Genomic DNA, 24,611 nt, shown 5'->3' on the forward strand with positions numbered 1-24,611 from the left:
CCGCTGCGCCACCCAGGGATCCCTAAAAATAACTCTTGATAATAGTTAATAATCAAATGGTAGGCACTATGGTCAACCCCCTTGCCTCCTCCACTGATCACAGGCACCATTCTTAAAACAATCTTTGGAGGTAAACACTTTCCCTTTACACAATCTCTACAGATAAGAGAATTGAAACTCGGCTGAAGTGACATGTGTGAGGCTTCCTAACTATTAAGTAGAGTGACTGTTGCAAACAACCTCTGACATCACAACACAGACTCTTTTTTTTTTTTTTTTTTTAAGACATAGGCAGAGGGAGAAGCAGGCTCCATGCAGGCAGCCTGAGGTGGGACTCCATCGGGGTCCCTAGGATCACACCCTGGGCAGGCTGAAGGCGGTGCTAAACTGCTGGGCCACCAGGGCTACCCACAACACAGATTCTTAACTCAATTTAGTATATTCCACAAATATTAGCAGACTTCATAAAATTAAGTCAGACTGAATAAATGTATATTAATATAGGGTATGTATTTTTAACGAATGCCTCTTAAAAATAATTATCTCACATTACCTAAATTGATTTTTCTTAACACAATTAAGTTATTAAATGTGAAAATCAGTTGACTCATCATCTAAATGCTGATAGATTAAAACCCAAGATTTAACAATGTTTTAATATCTGGGTATCAGTTCAAATGCATTCTAGTTTTTACAGGATCTTATTTACAAAAGCATAATGAGATATTTTGGGTTAATTAAATCATGAAAGAGAGCTATTGAACCAAAATTGGAGCATATTTTAACCATTGCTTTTTTAGAAAACATGATAGACCTATGTTAAAATCATCTAAAGTAAACGGAAAATATTTCCTGCATAGTGATGAAGGAAATAAATTTGTATTTTTGGTGCCGCTTCCGTATAAAACAAAATGACATCAACTACACAGCAATAATAACAAAACACAACTTACTAAAATCTTTAGGGTAAGACTGACTCCATTTCTTCTCTTTCCTAGTTGAGAGTATATAATTAATCTATCATAAGAACTCCAGCCTGAATTACAAATATCACATGGTCTGTGGCATTGTTTGCAGACTATACCAAACTGGGACGCCTGGGTAGCTAAGTGGTTGAGCATCGCCTTTGGCTCAGGCGTGATCCCAGAGTCCTGGGATCCGGTCCTATAATCCAGTCCCACATCGGGTTTTCTGCATGGAGCCTGCTTCTCCCTCTGCCTATGTCTCTGCCTCTCTTTCTGGGTGTCTCTCATGGATAAAGAAATAAAATCTTTTTTAAAAAAAAGACTATACTAAACTAAAAATACTATAAATATGATGAGATCCCAAATTGATAACTGTTCTTTATCCTTTCACCTTTCTAGATAATGCAAAGATGACCAAAGATAATTTATTTCCAACAAGTTGATTTTAAATTCAAATGATACTGTTTCCTCTGTCAAAAGAATAAATACTGAATGGTTCATGAATGATTAAAAAAGGTATACTAATCTTTGGAAGATAAGGATAACAAAAATGTGGTTATTTTTCTCTCTTACAGATACACCCTCATTCAACATGAGGCATTAACTTGAAAAAAAAAATCAGGCCTTCAACTTCAGAACTTGGTAGGTGGTAAAAAAAGAAATACGTAATTGAGCCTATACAGAAACAATCGTCTTAAACGCATTTTATATTTATTCCAGGATTTTTTCCCCACTTTGATTCATAGATACTGTTTTTGTGAAGATCGCTCATAGCAGATAATGCCTTCCATGGTTTTAAAATTCCTTATATATCAAAATTGACCACTGTGACCCTCATTATCAACTTAACTGGCAAGAACCACTGAGACATGGCATTAGTGCTGCTTTACCACACTGTATTAGATAAAATGTGTTCTCCAAAATAACATGTTTAAATTATCCCTTTTTATCCACTGTGGATTGTGAGTGTATTTATTAACAGTCTATTAATTTTGAAGTTATTGAAGCCAAAAAGAACTATAGGTGAACAGGGTCGGGGGTAACAGCCCAGGTTGCTGGAATTAAGCAATTTGAATAGCTAAGGCAATGAGTGGATTGGTTTTCTATTAAGGCGATAGCCAGTATTCACCTCCTAGGTCTTCCGTGGAAAAAATAACTTTGCACATGATTTTACAACATCAATTGTACCTTCTCCAGATAAGTTTGATAGATAAGGGGAATTCTTACTCCTGCTTTTGATGAACAAGTTATATATTGACTTGAATATAGGTATGTTGTCCATTTTCTGTAAACGAGCAAAATATGCATAATGCAGAAAAACAGATGTGTGAAGTACTGAATTGTGACAAAGCAGAAAGTCTTTAAGAGGAAATAAAAGAAGATAATGGTGATTGAACCTCAGAAAAAACGGGAGTATGTGAAAGGAAATAATGGAGAGAGAAAGAAGGCAAAAAGAACAGTGAATTAAATCAGAAAAAAATTGAGTCTATCAAATTGAGATCATCTGGCCATTGAATCAAAGTAAATGAGAGCAATCAGCTTGTCATATCTAGGAACTGTCAAGTGAGCATTTTCAACATTCATCTAGGAACTCTACCTATATAAACCAGAAGAAGGGTCCTGCAGACAAGAGGCTAAGAGAAAATCCTTAGTTGAGAGAAATCTAACTTAATTTTTAAATTCTGGAACAGAGAAGACATCACTTGCAGTGCTGTTGTCTGTAATATGCCAACCTCTTTGCAGTCAGCATCCACTGATTTTCTACACTTGAGATATAAAAAGACATTTGACTTCTTTGAATAGTTGACAGAATGAATAATGTACTAAAATTGTAGTTCTGAAAGAGTATGTTAGAGGAATTACTTGGGGAGGTTGACAATAATTCAAATCTCCAGGTTTTACTCCCAGAGACTCAGATCAGTGGGTATGGAGTGATATATCCGGTAACTCTTTTGAACCAATTCACTTAGCCTTTTAATGCATGTCAAGAGGCTGATATTTTACCTTACTTGCAAGCTGACAAATTAGCCTGCCGCAGGTTCATGTATATCAGCAAAAGATAAAAGATTCCTGGGTCAGAGACTAGAGACTTTGTTACTCATGGCACAGAGTGTAGAATGATCATCCATCTGCAGTAGTTTCCCTTCCTCCAATTCCCATAGGTCAATGCTGATGGGTTCAGATGGATGTCTGCACATGCATAGGAGAGGAATCCTGAAATTAGGATAGCTTTATCAAAACCAAACTCTAAACTCTGGGTACAGCTTAATGAGTCCTATGACTCCTGCCACTTGTCTTGACCATCATCTTTAGAAGGCATGAGTATAGGTAGATACATTCATTTTTATTTAGAAGTACGTACACATGATTTCGAGTACTATTCCCTTAACAATTATACTTTTTACCATCAAAGCAAACCTTAAGGATATAGCTTTACTAATAGTTGTGTTATTTCTGTAACTGTTTTACCACAAAAATATCTCCTTATCATTTTTTTTTACCTCATGTGACATCTTTTCTTATCATGACTACACTATCTAGGGGAAAGAAGAACAAGTGCATGATTAGAGAATGTATTTTTATTCATTTAGAGACTACATGAGAAATCTCATTTCCTTGTTTGTCACGTTTAATTTTGACTCAAATTCTAAGCTAGAATTGGCTTTGCTTCAAGTTGGTCACTTCTAAAAAATCAATATTCAACAATACAGGCTTGCTACTACTGGTGGCGCTTTAGATTTTATTTTCTGTATCCATATCGCTGTTCGTATGCTTTTTCCACCTAAAATTCCCCTGATTACATCCACATGTTCCACCATATATTTCTCCAGTGCCATACTCTCCATAAAAATCCTCTAGTCCTTAAGATTATTTTACCTGAACTCTTTATTCTGAGGCTAGTTTACCTTTCCATGTCATTTAACCACATCTATCTTGGATAACAAACTGAATACGTGCCTGTTTTTTCTCTGAGACCATGAGAATTACAGGGCCATGGATCAGGTATTATTCAAAATGTTTTCTTCCTGGTGCCAAGCATGGCTAACTCTCTCAGGTCCTCTATTGTTCACCTAAATAGCCAATCTAGCACTCTGGCACTCAATCTCAAATTCAATTATCAAAATTGTTTTTTCAAATAATATGTCACTATGTATTTTCTCTATTTTCTGAATCACTCACCCAATTAACCCCATGATAGCAAATACTTAACTAATTGTATTTACTCTATTTTTAGCATCTAAAGCAATGCCTGGAAATAACATAGATGTTGAATAAACTAAAACCCATAACTTTAAAAAGCGTTCACCTAGCATGACAAATATTTCCATATGAAATTAACATATTTATTGTAATTATTTTATCAGTTCACCAAACAATTCTTTATTTTTTAAAGACATTATTTATTTATTTATCCATGAGAGACACAGAGAGATGCAGAGAGAGAGGCAGAGACACAGGCAGAGGGAGAAGCAGGGTCCATGCAAGGGAGCCCGATGTGGGACTCGATCCCTAGTCTTCAGGATCACGCCCTGGGCTGAAGGCGGCGCCAAACCGCTGAGCCACCCGGGCTGCCCTCACTAAACAATTCTTAAAATGACTGCTTAGTTCTGTTCCATTCTTCTGACTTAGATAAGGTCATTACCTGCCTTTCAGAGACCACTAAAGATTAAGAACCTAGTAATTAAAAACTATGAGAATTAGATGTATGCATATACAGGGAGATATATTTAAATTGGTTAGCTCCATGGAAAATGGACAGTAACACTTGCTATTTCAAAATAGTAAATTACCTTAGTTACAAATACTTCTCCACTTCTTTTATTTTTTTTTTTAATTCAGGTTTGAAATTTTTCTACCAAATCCAAGTTAGTGCTACCCATATATTTGTTAAGGAAAATGTACTTAAGCTACAAAAGTCATTTCTCACACACTATTTAGCAGCTCCTTCTTTTATTTAAGAACTAGTTTCATTATTCCCTAAAATATCAGATGTGGACCATCAGAAAAGTTATTTGTATGGAACTTCTCAAAATCCCACATCAGCGAAACATAAATCTAATTCAGTAACAACTTAACCTTGTTGCATTTGACTTTTCTAGTAAATATTAGACTTTTTCTGTGTTCTACCAAAATTTTCTCCACAGTAAATCTACACCAATAATACGTTTTATATCTTTTATATATTTTGTACTTTTGTATATTTTATATTCTATATTTCTTTTACATATTTTTGCAGTGATAAATATCTGGCCGAAAGTTATTTTGAGGGATTAAATGTGAAGTCTAAACATTTAATCAAGGAGGCTAAGCACTTCATTTGTAAAAGTAGTGGTGCAAAGATAAACACAAGCAAAAAAATATATATATATGTGGCTATTTTCTAACTTGGGTGATGTTTTTGTTTTTTGTTTTTTCCTCAAAGAAGAGACTGGTGATTTCTGCCTGACATAGGAAGTGAACATTTAGGTGACAAAAATTGGCAAATACTATTATATCATTAGGTCAAAAATTAGGATTCTGGCATGTAGAGAATTACTGAGATGGACAAATACTGATTTGAATAATGGACAAGGATAAAATAAGCCCACATCTTGAAGCAAACTGAGATAGTGTCGTTGTTCCTTATGTTTGGACCTTTGTCTTAAACATCGGTGTTACTTCTAAAGGGTATTAATTATGAGGTAAGTACAGAAAGCAAACTCAAATATGATTCAAAGTGGTATACTATTATCTCTATATTTTATTTCCCAAGCCAGGCATCACATTTTATGAAAGAGGATTTTAATTTACCAGTGTCTCTTTGATTTGGTATCAGCTGCCTACTTTCCAAAGTGTGAAAGAAATTCTCCTTCTCTGAAATAACTCCATTTCCACAAATAATATCAATTCAAATAAGTATTAAGAATTTGGTCTCTCGATGTTTAGATGTAGAGTCAGAATAGTATACTGTCAAAGTTCAAAGCTGATGACTGGTGGCAAAGTCAGATCAATTTTTCTGCAACACGATTCTAGGTTAAACGTCTTCAGGAAGTAGTTTAGACAATATAGAAAGATGTTAATTTGAAAACATTTTTACACTGTAGGTAATGATGATGATTTCGTTTTTGGAGATTTTTTTTTTTTTTTAAATCATAGTAAACACATCACCCTATACTTTCAAATACAATTACCGCCTCTTCCTATCTCCCCTTTAGCTGTAGATTTCATTCTGTCCACCTATTGCACCCACCTGCAATATTGAAATCTTGCCTTTTAATACGACTTCTCTATTTGCTTCATTGACCTATTATGTATTGCAAATCCAATCTCGCTTAAAAATATTCTTTCCTACTCCTATAACTAATGCCTTTCCCTTCTCTTGTTATTTTCCATTGCTATTTAATTTTACTGCTGTATTTTTATGTTACTCTGAAATGAAATTTAGAATAAAAAACTTCTAAGAATTGCAATATTGTGATAACTAAGCAGATACTCTGTCATATGTATTATTATTGTGGTATTTATGTGTGATGTACGTGATGAAAAGCTGTTAGCAAATTTTATGCTCACTTTCTTGTAATGTAGTGCTGATTTCTAATCACTTTTTGAAGCTGCTTTTCAGTTTTTCATCCTAATACTGTTGAATATAAACTCTACAATGTAAGAAAATAAGCCATAATCTCATAACATTGGATACAGGGTATATTTTTCAGAGGTCAAGCTTTTAATTCAGCTGATACTTTACAGTACGTATTGCCTGAATTGTAAACATCTCTCACACAAATATAACTGCCCAAGTGGGTGAAACCCCAGTGTTCACTGGTGCACCCAGGGAAACTCTTTTTCTTTGTCCTATACCAAGGCCATCACAGTGGCGTCTTCAGAATAGCTGCTGACATGACGGACGACTCTCCTACTTCCAACTTTTTGATCTTCCTTCCCCTTTTCTGAATTGGCAGTTGGTGCTGCTGCTTGCTGAATCCAGTGATACGCCAGGGAGTCTGTTTCTCATGTCCTCCTTCCACATTAAGTCCTCCTTCCACATTAAGGATGCTTTATCATGCAACGAAAACATTGGCTTATGCATATATTGCTGGAAAAAGACTTGGAGATGCTCCTGTGTCTCTCTAGAAAGTCAAATTTCAACTGTGGTCTCCATTTATAAGTATGTGTCATGCCATGCACAAATGTCACAAAGCTTTACTAATACTTAAATAGCAAAGATTTATGATGTTTTTCACAAACATTACATATGTGGGAAGTCCAAGCTAATCTGTATTTCGGTATTTCATTTGTTTTCCAATATGCTTTTTGAATAAGTGTAGTTAGTTATGTTATGAACAGAATAAACTCTCAGGTAAGCTAAGCTTTGTGCAGTGAATGTGAATATTTCTGGTGGCAATAAATCCTTTCTTCTGAAGAACATCTACTGCACTTCCACCCCTAAAACATGATGATCTCAGATTTAGTGATTTTTAAAATTTATTCCATATCTGTCTTTAACATAATCTAACTCTAGGCTTGTGAGTACCTGACATTTTACCCAAGCCTTAATTATCAGGATGTCTCACTCTGTCACAGTGATAAGCTTACCTACTTGTTTTGGAAATTATCTGAATTTATTGGCATCTTCATGAGAATGTTTTACAGAGCTATAAAGATCTTTCAAAGAAGGTAAGTCTGAAAATGTGACTTGCAGAGAAAGTGAAGCCACAAAATGGACAGGAGAGATTGGGTGACCCTGTTCTAGGTTCTTGTAGCCTATGTCTGCCTTTCATCCTTGCAGCCCTGGCATGGTGGTAGAGGCTTACTATAGTGCTATTCTCTTGATTGCTTTCCAGAGCTTGCTTTGATTTCTCAGGCTCTTCCATCACTGGCATAATACCTACTCTCTCTGTTTTAAATGCCCAGTCGTTCCCCCATACTTTTTCTGTTTGAACATGGATAGATTCATCTTTTAGATCTTATTTTCTGTGTGTTCGTTCATTTTGGCAACAATACTTATTCCCCAAAGGCTTACCAAGAAATCTAATAGATAAAATCAATAAAAGTAGAGGTACTAGTAAAGCTGTTGAGGTGACATGATTGTATATAACCTAGCTGGCTTGATTTTTCTATTTCTCTGCCTTCCCAAATCCCTAAACACTACTTAATACAACTAAAAATACATGGCTATATTCTTTTCAGTTGAGGACATCTAGCTATACTGAGAACATATAGATGCCTTAAAAATAGAAGAATCTTACAAATCTCGATGTAATTCCTCATATAGGAATGGTGAGGTCATTGTTTCATTCAGATAAACATCTTTGAATATATGTCTCTCATATCTGCTAATCACTCCATAAGCTCAGTTCAGCCTTAACTTTAAAATTTGATTACACATCTTTTCCTGATACTGTTCTTTACCAGAGACCTTAACTTTTTTTGTGTCTTCCCACCATTATAAGACTTCTCATTTCTCAGGGCTATTTGTGGCCAGTTCCATCACTCATCTTCAAAACCCTTAACTGCTTTACTGTTGCTGTATGCACTGCCCCCTGCCCCCGAGCTCACTCTTGAGCTTTCTGTCTTTGTCTCTGTCTCTCTTTCTCTCTCTCTCTCTTGCTCTTTCTCTCTTTCTCACACACACACACGTGCACCCCAGCACTGCATTTAAATAAGCCATAAAACCTTTAGATAATTGATCATTTTTTGTTCTCTTGGACTCTTACCAACTAATTCTGACCATCATAGACCCTGATCTACAAGGATCAAATCCCATCTTTGTAATCCGCACCAAATTGTAGATGTGGTATTTCAAAAGAGTTCTATCAGAGGAAGTAAATTGTGGGATGGCTAGATTGAATGTGGTAATATACGTATAAGACAATATTGATTAAGTGGGAAATGCTGAAACAATTACACAGCAGTAAGACTGCTCCAAGCAACAATTCACAGTATCAGACATCCTTTCTAGACCAGACCTGCCAGGGGGCAGCTTTCATCCCTCCACAGCAAATCATCTTTCTTGAGACAGAGTAATCCATTCAACAATTATTTATTTAATATCTATTCTTTCCCAGTCAATGTATTAAGAACTGGGATTACAAGCATGGATCGTATCTTCAAGTCCCTTGCATTTTAATATAAAGATAGGGGTGTAAATGATTACAATGTGAAATTGTACAATTATAATGAAAGATTTGACAAGGTACTAATGAAGTTGAGAAAATTTGGATGTAACTAAGGCTACTTGAAGAGGTTTTGCAAAGTGGCATGCCAGGCTGGACTCTGAAGTTACTCTATGTAAGTGATGCATGGGGGGAAGAGTATGGTTGGAGGTGAAGCCCTGATTTGGGGATCCAGCCAGCTTCCCAAAGCCAGATTATTTATTATTATAAACAGGTGACAGTCACAGTACCTTATTGAACACAATACATGTTTTGTAAAAATGAACAGAAATAGTGCATCCTAGTGAAGTGGCAAGCCTTGGAAACAGGCAGAGTCTAAGCCAACCACCCCTCTAAGCATTGTTTTGAATATACTTAAAATTCTCATTGATGTTGCAAGATATATCAGAAGCAATGCATGTTAAGTAGTTAGTGCAACATCTGTCATGTTAGAGGTACCAAAAATATAAGTTATTCACAATAGCCTGAATATTAGTGAAAGCAATAAAGGTGGCTGTGCTGGCAGAGTGATTTTATATGGTCTCTTGGAATTACTTCATTAGTCATGTCATTCTATGCCAGCCAGATCCTAGAAGGAAAGCCAAATCAGGATATTCAGAGTATTTTTTTTCTTGTGGCTGCAGTATTAACAAATAATGATGAAATTTTTTTCTGTACTAGGAAATGTGCTTAATTTAATTTAATGGCATATAAGTAGCCCTAGTTCTGTCCAGGTCCTGATTTTAAAGTCCATTATAACCTATCACTGTGGAAGTGTCAAATCCACACCCATATGTAGGTCTTCCAGTGACTGAGGTCAATCTAAATAATGGCCTCCATTTATGCTGTCCAAACCTATTGTTTTCAAAAAGAACTCAGAGGCTGATATCTTTGAGCATGGAGTTCTGGCTTGAGTGAAATGAGACTATTGTCACCTCCAGGGAATAATTAACTAAAGGTTTAAGCACTGCTCTTGGGGAAGAGGTGGGTTTTTGGGGGAATTGAGAATCTCCTCAGGAATTCTTGGAATGGAAAAAAAATTGCAAACGCTAAGACTCTCATATAGTAGGGACCAATTCTTTTCTTGTCCTTTTTGAAGTATGCATTTATTAGAAAACAGAGACTCTAGAGAAACATCTATCCATTCACACAAAACAAATTCACAGCCTGGGCTTAAACTAAAATTGTCCTTATATGAAGAGCTAGTAGAAGTAGCTGAAAATGACAGCCAGTATGCCTCATCCTCACTCTTTACTAGTGAAATGTCATCTACATTCACTAGTAATTCATTAGTAATTAATTGAATCAGGAATATTTTAAAGCCACAGTTCATTGGTATTGTTATGTGCCTTAATTTTACTTCGAAGTATCTTACCATGAAGTATTTTGATATTTGAAGTATGAATTTTAGGAGTTTAAGTATTTTTCCACAAGAGATTTTAGAAGACTTATTTTAAGATCTCTTATGTAGATAAATTATCTGTAAAAAACAGACTAATCTTAATCATATTCTTTGTATTGTTGAATCCAGTCTTAAATTTGAGTACCTCTGGCTCCTGTGTGATTTTTCTGAAAATTTAATGTTAATTTAAAAAAATATGTCAAATGCATATTTTTAAGGGAAAAAATGATGAATCTAGTATGTACCAAGTAGGTTTCACCACACAAACTTAAATCCACACATTTTTTTGTGTGTGAAGATTATTTCTACCATGTGAATGAGACATTAGGGGCATGGCAATGTTTGCTTGTGGGTCCAAACTGCTTCGTGGTTATAAGACAACCAGTTAACAAGGAATTCACTTGAAAAGAAGATTTTCACTTGTTGATTCTCTTTTCTGGATTTTCATTGTCCCATACCATCCAACATTAAATCGTGAAAACAGTATCAATATTTAATGATGTAAAGCTTTTATCACATGATGTATTTCACTTCTGACTACTGCTGAGAATAATTCTACTGTTCAGTTCTCCAAAAGCACTTTCATGGGAAGTTACCTTTTTGTTGATTACAAGGCATATTTGTTTTCATGATAGTTTTCACTAGTTTGAGGTAACTGCAGTGGTGGTGCAAGGAAAGATGTTGTAGAATAATGCATAGTCTGTAATCTTAGAGAAATCATGTAAATGCAATGAGAAACAAAAAATCATGTCTTAGCAACCTTTTCTAAAGTGATTATATTGATTATATTTCTAGGTCTAAAGGACCTTAAAAACTTTTCCCGAGTTCTATATTTAATGAAAAGGTATTATCCATTGTAACAAAATTTCAAGACACTGGAAGTGCTACAATACAGTTGGATGGAAAGTAGTGATAGACATTATGGAGCTGTGTTACTGCAGGGATAGTGGAGCAAACATTTTAGAGAAATATATAGTTCCATGACTAAATTAATCAAATCACAAATAAAATTGGCTTAGCTAAATGCATTATGGTGTGCATTTACAACAGAATAGTATGTAGCCATTAGACAAGATGGTATTTAATGATAGGGGGAAATGTGCATAAGCATTTTGTTCAAAACACATGGTTAAAGTTTTTAAAAGTTGATTCAACTTTAGAAACTTATGATTTTTCTTAAGGTGCAGATGTTTTAATGAGTAAAAAAGTCTATTGAAACAACTGATAACACTAGCATTTATTAGGATGTTTAGTTGATTGCTAAAATAATTATATTTTCTAAGCTGTCTAGAGTGAATATATATTTCTTTGGAAATAAGATAAATCAATGTTATAAATGTTTGTATTTAAAATGGTCCTCTCACATCTTAAACACATGCATAGATGGCTGGGAATATGACATTCTTTATGCCTTTTAACACAATGCTTACTGTAAAAGAGTTCCTAAATAGTGAATAAATGGAATTATAATTGGTAGAAGACCAAGTTTTTTTGTTTGTTTCTGAAAAGGAGTAGATAATTGGAGAACATGATACACATCTACTTAGTCATGCCCAGAATGCTGTCCTATTTGGATACATACACCATGTCTTTACCTTTATGTAAAAAGTTACTAATGTTATTGAGTGTGTTCTATTTTTTCTCAATATCCTGGTTTCAGTTCAAAATCTCTAAATTGGTTAAGGATCCCATACTAGAGTTCAACCTGGAGTTCCAACATGTTATAACACAAACCAAAATATTTTATACATTGAATGACCTTGGTTATTTTGTGCGGTTTGTCATTGGATATGATGGGATAAGAAATTTTCATTTTATATGCATTCCTGGATTACCCAATCAAATACTAATTTTATGGTTTCCACTCTATTAGGCACCTTTGATCTCTCCTTCAGAGCCTACTCACTTTCTTCTGCTTTTTAAAAGTTGTCTGTTATTTTAATACACAGTCTATCTTTTACTGTGATTCTTATTTGTGTCTTAGTATCTTTCAGCCTTCCTCTGGCAGTTGGTATACCAAACATGATCAATCTCTGGCCCGTAGTTATTATTTTGGGGTATTGTTTCTTTTGTCTTTAAGTTCTCTTTTCTATGGTCTTTTTTTCCCCTGTAATTATTTAACTGATAGTAATAGTTGAATTCATTAAATGCCAGCTGGCATTGTATGTGATTATAGAGACCAAAAAAAAAAAAATCTCTGGTCCATTTCTTCTTTCATTCTTTGGTCTTTCAGTCTACAGATATTAAACTGTAGTTGTTAGAGGCTGAGACTCTGAAGCCAGCTTACCTATTTCAAATCCAAACTCTGCCACTAATTAACTGTGTGACCTTGGACAAATTCCTCAACTTAAAAAAAAAAAAATTCCTCAACTTCTGAATTTGTTTCTTCATTTGTACAATGAGGTTGATTATGGACGTGTTGCAAAATCATGGCCCCTTAAAGATGTCCATGGACCTCCAAACAAGATTTTGCAGATGTGATTAGCAGTCCTGAGATGGAGAAATACTCCTTAAAAATGAAATAGGCAGGAATTCAGAGTTAGGTAATGCGATGAAAGCAGAGCACAAGGATAATGTAGCATGATAAAGGCATGACTGGCCACTGATGGCTTTGCAGATGGTGGAATTGAGCCATGAACCAAGAATGTGGATGGCCTTTCTAAGCAAGAAAAGCTAAGGAAATGGATTCTTTTCTCAAGCCTATAGAAGAAAGTCTTGTTGCTAAATTAACATTAGCCCAGTGAGATCCATTTTAGAATCCTGACTTCCAGAATGATGATAAATTTGTTTTTTTAAGTCATTGAGTTAATGATAATTTGTTACAGTAGCAGTAGGAATATAGTAGGGCTTCCAGGAGAATTCTAAAAATCAATATTTGTGAAGCAGTTAAAGAGCATCTTATAATCACTATATATGTGTTTTTGCACAATATTTATGTAGGTACCTAAAGAAATAAGTATTGAGAAGTATCAGGTGCCCCCTACAAATACTTCACATGCATATAGACAGAAAATATATGTAAAGAATTATCCCTATTCGGTTGTAATATACCTTAAATGAAACTACACAAATATATTAGAAATGGTATATATCTATATTATATGTAACCTACATTATAAGGGAAAGCTGCTGAGGCTTTGGCATACTCATGTAATGATAAAACAATAGGGATCTGGAATAGATTCTATGTGTAGTTGCTTTAATGATGTTAGGGTAGTATTCTTAGATCTAACATGTGAACCTAATGCTTGCCTTTGCTTAAATGCTGAGGGAAAAAAGCTTTCCCTAAAACAGTGTTTAGCTCAGATGACAGAACTTTAGTTGTGAGATACCCAACTCAGTTTTAGAGAAAACCACAAAAGTATAGCATGCACCTTGGTGCTTGAATGGTAAAAGGCCTTTCTTTACTTGTGCCCAAGGGAAGTAAAAATCGCCTTTGAGAAACCTGGATAAACACCAATCCCCTCAGAAAATGCTGCAGTGGGAACCTGATGCAGCTGGTCCACTTAGGATTGACATTACAGGTGTTCTTATTCAGTGAAGAGGTTGCAGCTGTCAGTATAATCGCAACAGATGGCCATCCAGGACTCCTTGTCTGCCACTTGGGCTGAATCAGTACATCGGTAATGCCAAGTATTAAACCACATTCCTGACTACTGGGAGTGGGTGTTTCTCTTCCCCAGCCTACTCGAATGACCACCTAGAAATGGTGTCATAAAAGATCTTTCAATCTCAGAGAGATTTTAAGAGTATCTCTGTCTCCCACAGGTTAGACCAAATTCAGATACTGGGGCTGGGAGGCATTCTCTTTTGAGAGATGATCAAGGGGATTATCACTATTTCATCAGAATACATATTGTCATCCAGGCCATCAATAACTTGTAGTAACTGAAGTCTGTGTTGTGCAAAAACATCTATCCATATATCTCCCTATTGGTACAGTTTGATTTACACATAATAGAAGAGAGACATCTGCAGTTTCCTGGTATTAAAACTAAAGAAAACTAAAAAGTACTTCTATTTGAATTACAAAGAAAGCTTTTGTGTATTACTAACAAGTGCTTAATATGTACTAAGTATTATGCTCTAATGCATTGCCTTTTAAACCTAATAATTCTGTTATATACATGTTGATTCAACCCTCGTACTTCATAGATGATAGCACCAGTGTATACATAATTGTTGCAATATACACACAGTTTATATTCATCTGACCTCAAAGACTGCCTGGGGCAACTCAATACTTCTGCCTTTAAAACTTCTTCTGGGCACTGTATGATTACCCCACAAAACCCAGGGCCAAATTTTAAAATAGGAAGCAAACACACACATAACTGTTAAATCCTAACAGTTTGGAGAATCAAGTTTGCTCTGTGACCTTATCTGGTACATCTCTAGATATTGAACTTGACTGTGAACAGCTGCTATACTAAATATTAAAAACCCACAGGAAGAACAGAGAAGCTTGCACCACAGAGGGCCTGACAGTGCCTTTATCAGAAGGCCATAGCACTAAATCAATGTAGCTGAAATGTACTTTCATCCCAAAGTGCTCCAATCTTAGAAGTTACCTGAAAGATGCAACACATTTATCTTCCAGACAACAGATTCCTAGTGGGTTTCTCCTCGATTTTCCTAAGCTGCAGGACTTTCTACCACCAGGGGGCGCCAGAGCAACAATCAAGACACTGTAGATTCTTAAGTAAAAAGACATAATTTTCTCCTGAATCATGACTCATCCATGGTGTTGGGGCAATAGATGGCACCTAAGGGCACAATTCGTGATCAACCAGAGCTTTACAAGAGTCCATGATGTTAATTTTAATTTAAGGAAGGATAAAATAATTTATACAGAGAATACCGGAACTCTATTAGAATATTCCTCCTGCCAAATATGTCTGAGTCATTACCAAGAACTATTTTCTTTTGTGCCTACTGCTTTACTTTTTCTAATGGAAAGGGTTCCTAGAGGAAAGACCCAAAAACCTGTTAAAAAGATCAGAGACAAATAGTAAAATCAGCTACTTAACAATAGAAATAGTGGCATTTGGATTAAGAAAGCATTTTTTTTTTTTTTACTAGAAAATTCTTGGAACTCTATATAGTAAATATTAGCCCTAAAACTCCTTCTAAGAAATTTTAAGAAGGGAAAGTTCCCAAATATCTCACTGCAGCACTCAGAATAACAAAGTTTTCTTGCATGTTTTCTCTTCACATACTTGTTTGTGTATATGTGTGTCTGCACCATAGATGCCATGTATGTTACATAATATATGTCCTGTGTGCTTTGTAACAATTGATATGTACTGTTTACATGTATACTTTTTACATTTTTTCACTTTGTATATCATGAACATCTTTCCTCTTAGGCCGTAAATATCTACAGTCCCTGACTTATAAGGGTTCATCTTAGATTTTTTTGACTTTAAGATGTCGTGAAAGCAATATGCATTCATTAGGAACAATACTTCAGATTTTGAATTTTGATCATTTCTTGGGATGTTGTGATACTATCCAGTATGATACTGTCTTGTGATGCTGGGCAGTGGTAGTCATAGCTGCTTGTCAGCCACGTGATCACCAGGGTGAACAACTGACAGAGAACCTCTCCCTACTCATAAACTATTCTGTTTTTTACTTTCAGTATAGTATTCAGTACATTATATGAAATATTCAACACTTTATTATAAAATCATTGTGTTAGATGATTTTGCCCAACTGTGGATTAAGATAAGTTTTCTGAGTATGTTTAAGGTAGGCTAGGCTGAGTTATGTTCAGTAAGTTATATGTATTGGCTGTATTGTTTACTTAAACCCATAAAAAGTTGAACAGTGGCATGTTACCCCATTGTATGTCAAGAAAGATCTGTAGTTCTTTTTAAATAAACTAGATATCTATATGTCTACATTACTAAAACAATATAAATACATTAAGTTATATAATTTTCTTATTTTTTTAAAAGATTTATTTTAGAGAGTGCAAGCAGGTGAGCTAGGGTGTGGGGGAGCTGGGTGGGGGAAGAAGAAGAGAGAAACTCAAGCAGACTCCATGCTGAGCACACAGAGCCTGACTGGGGCTCAATCCTATGATCCAAGCCTACAACCTGAGCCAAAACCAAGAGTTGGAAGCTCAACCCACTGTGCCACCCAGGCACTCCTGTATTGTTCCCTTTAAAAATATATTCTTTTACCAATTTAAGCCTGTTATATATTTGGCATGCAATAATTCACTTACGTGACTGGATATTTCTACTTCTTTAAGGAAGAAACCCTTACATACTACATACCTCTCCGGACAGTGACAGTATGCATGGACTTGTGATAGACTGTTAGTCTAGCGGTAGAGACAGCAGCTTACTTCATTTAGTCTAACATTTCACAAATAAACATTCATCACTTTAAAAATACTAACCTAAATCTCGGGATCCCTGGGTGGCTCAGCAGTTTAGCACCTGCCTTCGGCCCAGGGCATGATCCTGGAGTCCTGGGATTAAGTCCCACATTGGGCTCCCTGCATGGAGTCTGCTTCTGTCTCTGCATCTCTCTCTCTCTCTCTCTCTCTTTCTGTGTGTCTCTCATGAATAAATAAATAAAATATTTTTTAAAAAAGTAAAAAAAAAAAAAAAAACTAACCTAAATATCTGCAGACATAGATTGTGATGCGTCATTCTAGATTAATTCTTCAATTTGCTTTGACCCTAGAGAGTGCTCCTCAAATTTTAATCTGCATGTTGATCACTTGGGGAGCTTGTTGAATTGCTGATTCTGATTCTATAGGTCTGGAGTGGAACCTGAGATTCTGCATTTCTAATTAGCTCCCAGGTTATGGTCGCTTGTCTGTGAATAGCTGACCAGTGAGATCTTATATTAGAAGATAGGATGTAATTCACATGGGGTTGTTTTGATCCTAGGAAATGGCAGGAAGCAGTAATTTGAATGACCTTTCCAATTCATAAAAGGAACTTTTCTCCCTTTACTTTTTAGTGATTCATTTGTTGGTGCTTTACATTTGATCGAATTTTTAATACTATCTTTGAACATGGATTAAGAAAGCTCTCTGAGGAAAGTAGCATGGTTAATACTTTATGTGAGATACTATTTTAACAGCAATATATTAGCCAGATTTAGGAGTAAGTAAGAGCAATGAACTAAGAAACAAATGGTTTCTTCACCAGGTTTTATTCACCCTGCCAAGCACCACTATCCCTGCCTGATATGTGTGAAGGTGCATGGCAGCCTTTTTACCGTGGGTAAACTGTTCGACATACATAACAGATGGGGTCATAACTTCCCAATTCCATAAACATAGTCTCCACTCCTGGAGGCAGTAATGTATTAAGATGCTTTTTCAATGTGTTTATAGTAGGTGCATTGCTGGCATTTTACACGTTATTGAAGCTCAGGGCAGCAATAACTTGTAATGTAGTTTTCAACATAGCTTCAATGTGTTTTTAGGGGTGAGGTACAATAGATAAGAAATACCTCTGTAAATTATTCTTTCATTCTGTCACTTGGTTCAAGAGTGTTATGCCTGGCATTTCAGTGTGAATTTGTGATTGTTTGGCCATTATTATTTTGATATTTTGTCCTTTGTAGAACCATCCTGTCAGTGAGGTTTACAGTTACCTCTACTAAATGGTATCCCTCTATAGCACACTCAAATATTGTTCCCAAGATTGATAGCGGCCTGCTACTCTCGAAAATCCAGTTAACCTCACTGGAGACACAGTGTCCCCAAAAGACAAGAAAAAAAATATGACTCCAGTGGAAGATACAGGAAATATATTTCAGGAGGGAAATTTATATTTTAAAGTTTTTTCTGTGAGCATTATCTTGATGTATTGAGCAAACACGTATGTAAGATATCTAGCAAGTGCACTAGGACTTGGATACACATTAATTTCAGTGACTTTGTTATTCCAGTTTCTGAAACTTAATTTCAGGAAACAATGACGTAGTAACAAGAAAATAATTACCACTATGCAGGAGCTCAAAATTTATGGAGGAAAACCTCAGATTAAAGGATGGGAATATATTAATAAATACGTTATAGTGAATACCTAAGTGTAAGGTGACAGAGAAAATACTCAATTGTTTGAAATGTTGATGGGGGAAGTCAATGGATGGCAAAGCAAAGATATTATTGCTCTTGTTATTATTAACTGAAAATTTAGTTCTCAAAATTCTCCATGCCACCTCTACTCCTCCCTATTTTCTACACAAATAGTGTTACACATTCCATAGACAAGGAAATTGTATTTTCTTTTCCATAATATCTAATGTATTTTTGTTTTTTATTGCAGTCTTATAAATGATCTCGTGTACTAAATTTTATCCTACTGACAAAAAAAAAGAGTTTGCTTATTCACCATTTTATTCTTGTCCCCAAGATTTACTTCCATCTCAGTAACTATTAATGGATACCATAATTGCCCACAATAAAATATTAGTGTTATTTTTGGTTTTCTATGTTGTGATAAAACAGTTGAAGAAATGGCTATAAAAAACAGACTTTTGATATTATGCATCAGTTTCTTGTTTGCAAACTTCAATAATTTCCTAATGGGGATAACACTTCTCTTCATTACATTTGAAAAGAATTGATGGGATTAATGGATTGAAATGATGATGATGATGATGATGATGATGATGATGATGATGATTTTGTCTCACAGTACCAGTAATGGTTCTGTTTCTCTGGAGAACCCAAACTAATACAGTAAATATATGATAAAATCTGTATAGAGGTGCTACAGGGGATAGATAGATAGATAGATAGATAGATAGATAGATAGTGGGAAATAGGAGTCAATTTTGGACATGTTTAATTTGAGATGTTACTAAACAGACAAGTGAAGTTATCAAAGAGGCATGTATATTTTGGAGAATCTTAGTAGACGTATGAATTAATATGTGGGATTAGTTGTACATCTATAGTAAAGACAAAAGATTGAGGCACTCTAATCGTAAAAAGTAGGGGTGAAAAACAGTAGAGTAGGAGGTATGCTAAGAGTATGTAAAATTCTGGAAACCAAGTGGGAAAAAAATGTTATCAAAGAGGTGATACTGATCATTTGTGCTGAATGCTGATTATTGGTCAAAAGGAATGTGTAATATGAGAGAGAAACATTGAATTTCACAATGTGAAGTTTATTGATGGCCCTGACAACATGAGTTTTAATTACATAATGAGGACAAAAGCCTAATTAGACTTTGGCTAAGCGAGAAAAGGGAGACTGTTTGCTATTGCTGCCATACAACGTGTGACAGACTGGTTGGCTTAAATAACAGAAATTAATTTATTCACAGTCTGTAGGCTGTATATCCAAGATCAAAATATCAGCAAGGTTGGCTTTATTCTTAGGCTGCTTTCCTTGGTTGGTAGAAGACCATCTTTTGTCTTTGCCTTCTTGTGGTCTATCCTTCCTGTGTCTGTTTCCTAATACCTTCCTCTTTTAAGGATTAGGGTCAACTGTAGTTAACTCATTTTAACTTAATTACCTCTTTGAAGATCATATCTTCTAATATAGTCACATTTTGAGATACTCTGGATTAGAACTTTGGTGAGAAATAAAATAGCCTATAGCACTCTGCTGTCTGGTTCTTCAAACTTCATGGCCTTAATGCAAAATATATTCACCCTATCCCAGCAGCCCCAAGGGTCTACACCTATTTCAACATTAAATCCAAATTAATTATCTCACATAAATATCCTCTAAATCAGCTACTGTTGAGAATAAAGATATAATTCATCCTGAAGCAAAGTTCCTTATCAGCTGTGAACCTGAGAAACCAGACAAGTTATCTCTTTATAAAATACAGTGTAGCACAAGTGTAAGACAGACATCACCATTCCCAAAAGGAGGTATTAGGGGAGGGGAAAGGACCACAGGTTCCAGCAAGTCTGAAAATTAGCAGGGAAAATTCCATATGATTCTAAGCCTTAAAATTAATTGTTGGGCTCAGTGTTCTTTCCTTTGTGTCCACCAGGGAGGTGGTACTAATTTATATGCCCATCAGTGTAGTGTCTCTTTCTCTTAATTACAGTAACATTGTTAGGTATTGGAGGTTGGGTGGCAGACACAACACAGCCTACAACAGGGATTGTAGATGGTACTTCTGAGGAGTATTAATTTTCAAAAGTCAACAAAGATATGAAACAGTAACGATGGGAAAAGATGACATTTGATGTAGAAGAAAGAGGAAGAAATTGCTACATTAATGTCCATAAGTACACTAGAGAAGATGGAAACATGTAAAAATGGAGGAATTTCTTGGTTTTAGGTGAAAATACATAGGAAACAGGCAGGTACAGATACTACTAGGGGTTCTGATGTGGGGTGGAAATATGTGGAAGTTCTCTTGTGAGCTTTCCTTTCTTTCAGCTAAATAGAAGAAAAGTAGAGCCAGGTAAAGTAGAGAGAAAAAGAAAACACACAATAGTAATTTAGGATAATTTTGTCATAATGTTATCCTAGGAGGAGCCATTCTGGTTTTAAGGGATTTTTGTTAGACATTTTTGATTTGTAAAACAAAAAAACTGAGAATGATGAGTTTTTTCTCGCTTTGACGTTTTTCTCCTACAGTATGGCAAAGCAAGAAAGGGGCAAGTGGAACCAGGATATTTGTAAGGTAATGACATTAATAATTAGCCTTGATATATTAAGCAGTGTAGGAATAGAGGAAAGATGTAAAGGTGACAAAGGAAAATGAAATGAAATAGAAGTGCTGGGAAGGTCAAGAGATTTTTGGAGTCCAGCTTCTCTAAAGAAGGGGCCTGAAAATAGAGGAAATGGTGATCAATGAATGTCACATTTTGGAAACTTAGATTTCAATACTGACTTGTGGCAATTTAGTGAAAGGGTATGTCTCTATTTGTAGCTGCTGCTGCATTTAATGCAGTTTAATGAATAGTTAGAATCATTTGAAGAGTTCATTATGTTTAGTTAAATTAGTATTCTATGCTACCTTATAAATTACCACAAACTAAATGGCTTAAAACAGCAGTCATTTTATTCAACCATTTCTGTAGGTCAGAAGGCTGGGAACTGCAAGCTGAACTCTTGCTTAGAATCTCATAAGACTGAAATCATGGTCCTGGTTGGCTGCATTCTCATCTGAAGGCTCAATAGGCAAGAATCCACTCAGCAATTGCTCTCAGGTTGTTGACTGATTTCATTTCATTGTAGCAGAGATTTTTTTGGCAGCTCTTTAATTTTTTAAAGTCAGCAATAGTCTACTTCAAATCTGGGACTTCTAGACCATCTTTTAAATGACTTTCCTGAATAGACTAAGGCTACCAGAATAATCTCCCTTTGATTAACTTAAAGTAAGTTCATTGGAGGTATTTAATTGCATGTAAAAATCAATCACTTGTGCCATATATTGATTAGAAGCAAATTCCAGGTTTTGCTTACCAACAAGATGAGGAGATTATAAAAGGCTGCTATTCATGACTGGGGTGGCAGTTAGTTTAGGCTCATGCAAAAGTGTGTACATTGAACTATGTATTATTTAAAGATGCTTTTTCAGTTTCATTTTCACCTATAGAGTTTTAACTGCATAGAGAATCACCCTGCTACAAATGTAAATTACAAGAAAATCGGGGATGAGAGTGGAAAATAACTTTTCACACATTGAATGTAGGTAGCATAGGTCATGGATTACATGAGAGAGTATCATGATGGAAGGGGAAATATGATACCTATGACTTCTAGCATTATTACCTAGAGAAAGTTTCTATCCATGTCATAGAAAATGTCAGAGGGGATCCAAACATGACCTAGTTGAGTTGGGAAGATAGGAAGATACTTGCAGAAATCAAATTGACTATAATTTTAAGGGCAGCACATAAGAAATAGAGGAGATTGATTGGTAGGTTGGTGGATAGATAGAATAGGAAACTGTAGGGAGGAAGGGAGGAGAGAAGAGGGTGTGCTAGAGAGACCACAGAAGGATTCTTTCAAGTAGTTGGCTGAGTATTGACCAGCCTTCCAAGGGGACCAGGGATGGAACTACTGGGAAGCAATGGGTAAAACAATTAATGAAGATCACGTAGGGTTGAGAACAATTGGCATTCTCATCATCCCAAATAAAAATACCTCTTAATACACAGAGCATCATATAGTGGCCAAAATGGTCATATCTTAGCTATAAGACTAAACTAACCCCAGTGATAAATCTGCTCTGAAGCTGTCCAAACTGAAATCGAGCATCAAAAGAAATAAAGTGAAGAAATGTAGATAAATTGTGACCTAGAATAAATTTCAATAATCTTTACAAAAATACATGAAAATTGAACATTAAACAAAATGATTTGCAAAACTGCCATACAGAAAAGATTACTAGGCATACAAAAAAGGTAGAAAAATAGAAAGTATTATCAAGAGACAAATCTATCATTAAAAACAGATGCAGAAAAATCAAAGCTGGAATCAGTAGACAAGGAGTTTAAAGGAACAATTATACATTTAATGTGTTCAAGGATTTAAAATAAAGCCTGAACATGAAGTGAAGAACAATTAAGTTACAAAAGACTCTGATGAAACTACTTGACATAAATTCAATATCTGAAATGTAAAAATAAAGTTAAAAAAATACTGCATGGGAGTAATAACAGACATGGAAGAAAAAGATCCATGAACTTGATGTAGCAATAAAACAATAGAGGAAAAGTCCTGGAGACAGAGACTGTAAATAAATGGATTATCATGTCCAGTGAGACAATATCAGGCTAACATTTTATTGGAGAGCATACAGATAGGTCTACATATTATTTAGAGATAATGGCCAATTTACTTCATGGGAAAATAAAAAATCAGCAAAACCATGCTGAATAAACAAAGCAGACCACACCAGAGCACATTTGAATAATAATAAAAAACCCTAAAAAAAAGTAATTGAGAGAAAATATCTAAATGGTAGCCAGCGGGGGAAATGACACTTCTGCATAGAACAAAGAATGCATATAGATTTGACAGAAGTTAAACTTGCCAGAACACAAAGAGGAATAACCTCATTAAAGTGCTGAAAGGAAAAAAAAAAAAAAATAACAAAATAACAAAAAAAACTGTGAACCTGAAATTGAATATCAAGCAAAAAATACGCTTCAAATATGAAGACAGACTTTTTAGAGAAACCAAAGTTTACAAATTTCAGTGTTATCAGACCTTTGTGACAGAATTATGATGAAAGGAAGCATTTGTGAAAAATGAAAATGGCACTTGATAAAATTTTGCATCTAAATGAGGGTTTGGTAAAATTTAGCCTGCTGCCATATTTGACTTAGGATGTGTCTATCTGTCACTATTTCTTGAGAAGCCTGAGAGGTCAGAATGTTTTACATTGTTAATTTTTTTTTTAAAGAATAAGCATATTGGACAGAAACTATGTAGAGCCAGTAAAGCCTAAACAATTTATTGTCTGTCTTTTTACAGAAAATGTAAAACTTTCAATCTAAATAATGAATATCACAGATGACAAACATAGCAGCATAAGTGACACACAAATGTTTTTCAAAATATTATGAAAAATAATGACAACAAAAAATGATAACAATGGCTGTTTAGGTAGGAATAAAATGTATGACAATAAAAATAAAATATCTTATTGAATGATCTTAATCTATATGAAAGGTAGTATAATTGGTGGTAGATGGTGATAAGTTAAAGATGCATATTGTGAAACCGAGGACAAACATATTAAATAAAAAGCTAGTAAGTCAATAGCAAGGATAGGAAATATTATACTCAGTTAATCTAAAATAATACGGTTAAAAAGAGGAAAACAGGGATGGTCAAAATGGATGATGTTCTGTGGGAGATTTAGGCTTCCAGTTACTGAATGGATATGTCACAGAGCTGAAAGATAGAGCATGGGGAATATACTTAATGACACTGTGATTGGGTTGTATGGTGGCAGACGGTACCCTACACCTCTTTGTGTTGAGCATAGCCTAAGTATTAAAGTTGAATCACTATGTTGTACACTTGAAATGAATGTAACATTGTATGTCAACTATAAGCAAAAAAATTGAAAGGCAAAATGAAGAAAAATTGACACAGATAAGCAAGATTTTAGCAAAATTGTATCAATAATCTCATTAAATATATG

The 24,611-nt window shown here is 35.0% G+C and overlaps 1 long non-coding RNA gene across 1 annotated transcript in view; it reads left to right on the forward strand.

Annotated features, from left to right (window-relative positions):
• LOC111097011 overlaps positions 1 to 24,611 on the forward strand; it is a 56,806-nt gene that overhangs the window by 28,548 nt on the left and 3,647 nt on the right. Inside the window, exons 3-5 of the long non-coding RNA XR_005363208.1 lie at positions 1,541 to 1,607; positions 21,086 to 21,131; positions 21,532 to 21,660. This is a non-coding gene — a long non-coding RNA (uncharacterized LOC111097011). The remainder of the gene's footprint in view (positions 1 to 1,540; positions 1,608 to 21,085; positions 21,132 to 21,531; positions 21,661 to 24,611) is intronic.

Source organism: Canis lupus, chromosome 8, assembly GCF_011100685.1.
Source record: "Canis lupus familiaris isolate Mischka breed German Shepherd chromosome 8, alternate assembly UU_Cfam_GSD_1.0, whole genome shotgun sequence".
Taxonomy (NCBI): domain Eukaryota; kingdom Metazoa; phylum Chordata; class Mammalia; order Carnivora; family Canidae; genus Canis; species Canis lupus.